Below are 6,767 nucleotides of genomic sequence, written 5' to 3'. Positions count from 1 at the left end.
GAGAAGCTCTGAAAATGTTTCTAAACTAATTTATGCTTAAAGGCGAATGAATTATTTCATGGTTGATCAGTTCTGCTAGCTTTTGGACTGTTATTATCATTTTATAATTTGGCATTGCTTATCATAAATGCAGATGAATGTGCAACAAACTCAAGGTAGTCAAGAACATGAAGGATCATCAGATAATCCTCTTGAAACTCAACAGGATCCTCTGTACATCACCTTATTTGAAAAAACTAAAAAGTACTCAATGTTCCCTTGGTGGTTTTTTTTAGTATCTTTTTATATAAGTTTTTTTTTAAAAAAAATTTAAATTATTGCATTAAGTTGTTTATTGTTGTGCCTGATTTAATATGCTAGGCATAAAGACAGGGGATTTGAACCTAATGCTGAAAAAGACTATGAAGCGCTTAGAAATCTTCATGAAAAAGAAGTGGAGGAGCATGGTGAAGATACACTAAGTGTCAAAGCAGCATACATGGAGGTTTTCAAACCAAAGTCTGGATATGTCAAGGGACTTGGTCCTGGAGCTCGTCCACCAAAGAAAAGAAGAGATGAAGGAGAAACTAATGAAGTTAGAGTGGAATTATCGGCTGAGATTCAACAATTAAAAGAGGATGCCGCAACACGTGAGGGTGTACTTGTATCTCAAATTGAAACCCTGAAGGAATCTAATGAAGAGCTTAGAACCTCAAACGAAGAGCTTATAGCATCAAATGATGAACTTAAAGCGGCTGTATCTAGAATCAACATAGAAGGTCAAAAACGTGAAAAGAAGCTCAGAGATGATATGATGAAAATGTTTGAACAACTTAGGTATGACACTTTCTCATCTTTTAAATGAGATATATATTTTAGCTATTATCAAAACAATATGTTGCTGCGTGTTATTGCTGCTATGGTTCCTTTTAGTGTCTATTAGCTATTTATTTTCTAGCAGTTCACTAAAGATTAGAATTGACGATGACAAGTCACTATTGAACATCATAACTAAATTAGGACTGAAATTTAGAAATAATTAATGAATATTTGATTAGAAAATCAGAATTATATATGGATGAGGTTAGGTGACCTTAACTATTGAACTTAATAAGCTTAAGCAAACTCCCCACTATGGCTTGTTCGTATTTACCCAGGAAGCTTATAGGATCAGTCCATCAGAGGCAACTACCACCTAACCATTACCACCTGGTGTTAAATTAGGTTAATTAGCCTGCTAAGGCTAGGTTGAGGGAGATTACATAAGCTTAGTAGAGACACTATTGCAATTATTAGGAATTAGCTGTTATTATTGACATTTGTTGATTTGAGGGTATTTCGGTTACTTTTCTGTCTATGAGAATTCATTCAAATAAGATTAAGTGTTTTTTTAGCGGAAATAGATTAGTCGAAACTAAGGACTAGAGAAAGAGATAGCTAATCACTGGTTTATGTTTGATTATACTGATTATAAAACTTCTTGGTGAGTAAACTATAGGAGTCGCTATTGAATAAACAGAAAAGGGATCAACAATGCTTGAAACTGAGGAAGAAGAGAAAACTAGTTACTTGCTTGTTTGTATTTGTTGTCCTGTTAAGTGCTGATTATCAATCTCTAAAAAGTATTTGTAGTTTGGTGGACCACAGGGTATCTTCACGATATAAATTGATGCATGGATTAAAGCTTGCCTTCATAATGCCTTGTGGTTGAAAAGGCAAGGAATTAGGAAAGTTATATTATCATCAGAGATTTGCTTACTTTGCGTAAGGTGGATGGAATTTGATTCCCTCTGTGGTCTTTACAAGAAATTGGAAATTTCCTAGCATTGCAGAAAAGGTGATTTGTTTGGATTTAGACAGCTATTTATTTAGGGCTAGGTGTTGATAGCGTATGGTAAGAGTCAGAGTTCTAGCAAGCAGGAAATATTAAGGTCCTATATAAAATCACTCAGCAGCGTTCTTGATTTAGTGCAATTAGATCTTTGTATTTGAAACCCACCTAAGTCTAGGTTGAACATGAGTATCTTACAGTCCAAGTCCCAAAAGCCAACTCTTGATGAAGTGCAGTTGAGAGAAATATTCAGGAAACACAATATCAATGGTGATGGCCACTTGAATAAGGAATAACTGAAGGAAGCCTTTCGAAGTCTGGGTTCATTTATGCCTTATATATATACTCTTTTCTCTTCTAACACATTTTTTATTTCACTCTATAAATTGTTCATAGTACAGAAATTGAAATGGTTCATAGTATAGAAACTGAAATTGTTTCTGATGGGTTTTTCGTTTTATGAATGTAGTTAGTTGTTTTCAAACACAAATTTATAGTAGTATGAGGGAAAATGAATAGTATATATTTTTTGTTGCAGCAGTTTTAATACTTTTGTGTATAAAGTTTGTATTTGTGAAAATTTAGGATGCTCTCAATAATTATTTTGATATTACTAACTTATGTTTTACTTACATAGGAATAACATGGGCTAGCAATGAAATATGGATGATTGCTACTATTGAAGGTGAAATATATGAGCAGCATTGAGAAGGGGCCGATTGAATTAAGTCTGTAAATAGTGTTATGTTTCTGTTATTTAATGTTCAAAGGAACATGTACCTTGTTGACAAAGTAGGATTATCTTATAATTTGCACATTTCTTAGTATGTTAATATGTTATTTATAAAATAAACTATTTCATGTAGTCATTATTCAATATGTTTGGTATTTGAATTATTCAGATTAATTTGATTTTTAATAGGTTATACCCGTATTAAAAATATATATATATAAAAAACCCCATAAAAAAAGCATTGTATGATGCCGACAAATATGGGCAACGAGTCACTTCGTTGCACAAAGTACTATGAGCAACGAGGTAGCACGTATGGGGCACAATGATGGGCGTCGAATAGGTTCGTTGCCCAAACAATTATGGGCAACGAAAAACACTTTGTCGCCCAAAGAATCAAAGATAGGGCAACGAACAAGTTCGTTGCCCAAAATATTATGGGCGACGAAATAGACAAAACATAGGCAACCAACTAGTTCGTCACAAAAATAACCTTTGCGCAACGAAATACAAATTCGTCGCCATATATGTAATGGGCTTCGACCTTTGGGCGTCGAACCCATGTCTAGGCCCAATTCGTCGCCCAAGACTTTGGGCAACGAAATATTTGTTTTGGGCTTCGAGTTTAGTCGTTGGCCAAAGTCGAATTTCTTGTAGTCTCCATACTAGGATTAGGAAAATCCTAAAGGGGTATGATCTGGGAGTCTGGCAGCTCACCCCAAACTCGTGGGTGAACATTTTAAGGTATATTGCCGCCTGCGAGCTCCAGAACCTAGCTCCCAGTTTCTCTGCCTTTGCTCATATGCACTACTTGAGCAAGGCCGCAGGCGGTCATGGGGAATGGTATACTCTTACCACATTGCCCCAGTATTTGATGACATTGGACAAGGTGTCCAAATGGTCCGGGAGGAAGGATAAATTTTATTTAATCTCCTCACCAACTTTGAGACACAACCGGACACTACGCCAGTATAATTAGGAACAGGTTCTCCTTGGCAGGAAATGCCCTCTCCCGGCGCTCTCTACTAGGGCCCGAGAGCAAATAATGGAGCCGGGTTCCTTCGAGACCACTACTGAGCCCTTGGGAGATGGGACTCATATCATTGTACCAAAGAACTGGATCCCCCACTCGGGATATTTCAAAGATGAATGTTTCCTGTCCGCCTGTGAGTTAAGCCCCATGTTTCCCAAGGGTAGATCCACTTGCATCCGGCTTTTCTGTAGTTTTTATTTTGTACTTCCAACTTTTTATGATTTTCTCTAACTGTTTGTTTTCTCCTTGCAGCCGAGAATGGTTGACCCAGCTAAGACTCCGGCTAAGTCAACAGCGCAGCTTCGCAAGGAAAGTGCGCTCTCTAAGAGAGCAACTGTTGAGGCCAAGGAGGCCAAGAAAGGCGGGGTAAGACCGCCTGACTTTAGTTTTTCTTTAAATTTCTTACAAAGGTTTTTTCCGACTGACAACATTTGGTTCTTGATTTGCTGGATGCCGCTAAACGTGTTCCACGCTCCGTCTCCAAGCTTTTCAAAAGGCAAGGGGAGGAGCTGGACAAAACTCCGGCTGCCAAGGCCGCCAAAAAGAATCCTTCCCAAACAACTCCTGCTGCCAATCCGGATCGTCCTACTACCGGTGACAAGTCCCCTTCTACCATGAAAATTATGAGCGAAAGCTCAGAACGCTCGCAGAAGAAAGCGTTGGATGCCTCTAAGGCATCGAAGGGTAGCCAGTCACCCAAAGTTGCAACCGGTGCTGCAACAACTGGGGAGGAGGATACCTCTAAGCCCCATCCGGAGACCCAAGGTAAAACAAGATTGAAATACCTTGGCCACTTGACTTTATGAGAGTAAAGACTAAGGTTGACCCTTCAGGGGGTTCAGTCAGCAGCCGGCAACGAATGAATGCCAACTACGCTGCATCCCTCTCACCAAGTACTTCTTTTGGTACAGATCTGACATCCGACGAGCCGGATCTTCCTAGGTTTGCCAAGCGGATGGTGAGGACCCTCACCCGGTTTGAGAAGAATTTCATACCTGATCTACAGGTGGTGGACTTTGACCGGCTAATGGGCCAACTGGCTGAGGTAAAAGATTCTCTAACTCAATTCTGATATTTTTTCTTCATTTTTTACCAAGTGTTTCATAATCCGGCTGCCCTTTTCTCAGGTAATGCTGAGGGTGGATGGGCTCCGGGGCCCCTTCAGGCGAAAACAAGAAGAGGTAAATGACACCAAACGGAGGGCCCTTGAAAACCTCAACTCTGCTGAATATGCTAATTATATGTGTGATTTAGAGATTAAAGCAGTAGAGTTGAAACAGGAAGTGCTGATCCGGAGTTTGACGGCTGCTAACGACAAAGCTAACAGCCAGGCTAATGATCTTGATCAGAAACTAAATGATGCTAAAGCCAAGCTCAAGGAATTGGAAGACGCTGACAAGGAGAACACGAAGCTCTGGGAAGACGTCGCCCAACTGGGGGTGGAGATCGTCAACAAGCGAAACCAGCATGCAGATGAAATCGCCAAGGAGCAGACCCGGCTGATGGAGGAAAACGAGCGGGACAATGCAGCCCGCCTGAAGATAACTTGGGGTCTCCTCTATCCAGATATAGACTTTGAAGTTTATAAACTTAGGTATGATTACGCCACAGCGGTGTATGATGCCCAAGTGTTGGGAGAGGCAGCTCCACCTCGCTTCAAGGAATGGGCTGCAGAGCTGGGATATGATGTCTCAGATAATGAGGAGGAGCCGGCAGAGGATAAGCAGAATGAAGGCAGCCAGCTTCAAGCAACTGATAACCAATCAGAGACCCTCTTAACCGGTCAGAACCAGCCGGATCAGCAGCCTCCACCTCAGCCTTAGGCCAGCCTCCCCAAATTTAGCGCAATATGCCAAGTTTCCTTCTTTTCCGGCTTGTAAGCTGAGTATGTTGTATTTTTCCCAACTGTGGAGTTGGGTTAACAATTATTTCTTTGCTTCCTCACCGAATGTGATTCCGTTTAACAATTATTATGGCCTTAGTGCCATTTTTAATAATTATATGAAGTATTTCGACTCAGTCGGTTGTTTATACATGTTTGTGTTTGAATTTTTTGAATTTGAATTTTGTGTATATACTGCAATTCTTTGATATTTTGCCTAACTTAAAAAAGCATGCGGCAATTTTCATTCCGGCTGTTCTTGCCCCTGGACGACCGTGTGGTTAGTTTCAATTTAATATTGATTGATTGGCTTGAAAACACTTGATACTTGGAGAAGTATGAGGTGTTTTAAGGCCAATCAATCACAATGGTGATTGCCCCAAACCAAGTGCACATCCGGCCATTTAGACGGGTGCTTCGAGCCTCTTACCCAGGCAATAATATTTCGTCTGGGATCATTGCATAGCCATTACATAAAACTCTTTTGCCCCAATTGGGAGAGAGTGTGCAATTTTGGAATAAATAATCTAAGTAAGAACTTTAGCCGGTAATCGACTAATGCCTCAGGGCATCCGGTATTCGGAAACTTAATCGTTCTTGTAGACTATTCTGGTCAGGCGGCTATGAGTTGACCAATTCGGTCGTTCAATCTTTGTCGTCTGCATAGGTACGTAGAGCTGACAAAGAGTCTGCTCTCTATGACGATTGCACCCGGAGGGGTGTCGCCGGACGCCATTGTCCATATCATGACAGGCGATTTTGTAAATTAAGAAATCATCCGGCCATTGGCCTCTGGTCTTGTTTAAGACCGGTTGTATAGCTACTAAGCGTTTTTGTGCTTAGTTTTTTCAATCTGGCCATTAGCCGCGTGTTATTTGATCATTAAATTTAACACTAAGTATTGAACTTAGTTGATTAAGCAAATAAGCCATTTGGGTATTAACCAGACGGATAAGTAATTATAAAGATAACAAAACAAATTTGAAAACAAAGCCTGATTTCTCATTAATAGACTCTTTGTTTACAAAAATTTACAATTCTCAAAAGTAGTAATTTTTTAAGTTATCTACATTCCAAGTTCTAGGTAGGCGTCTGCCGTCTGGGGTTTCTAGACGGTAGGTTCCATCCCTGACTTCTTTATAGATCCGGTAGGGACCTTCCCAATTGGGGGTTAGCTTTCCAAGATCATTGGCCCTACCAGTTGCCTCCTTTTTTTATAACACAATGTCGCCAGCTTTGAAAGGGTGCTTGTGTACTTTCTTGTTGTAAGCTCTCGTCATTCTCAGACGATATATCTCATGACGCAGGG

At 40.1% G+C, this 6,767-nt stretch overlaps 1 long non-coding RNA gene across 1 annotated transcript; it reads left to right on the top strand.

The window, feature by feature from the left end:
* The first annotated feature begins 1,533 nt into the window (after positions 1 to 1,533).
* Positions 1,534 to 2,675, top strand: LOC110732141. Its single transcript, XR_002513434.1, has 2 exons — positions 1,534 to 2,125; positions 2,448 to 2,675. It is a non-coding gene; the product is annotated as an uncharacterized LOC110732141 (long non-coding RNA).
* The last annotated feature ends 4,092 nt before the right edge of the window (positions 2,676 to 6,767 follow it).

Source organism: Chenopodium quinoa, unplaced genomic scaffold (assembly GCF_001683475.1).
Source record: "Chenopodium quinoa cultivar QQ74 unplaced genomic scaffold, ASM168347v1, whole genome shotgun sequence".
In the NCBI taxonomy this organism is placed as follows: Eukaryota; Viridiplantae; Streptophyta; class Magnoliopsida; order Caryophyllales; family Amaranthaceae; genus Chenopodium; species Chenopodium quinoa.
The sequence above is the reverse complement of the archived record's forward strand: the minus strand, read 5'-3'. Positions and strand labels throughout refer to the sequence as shown.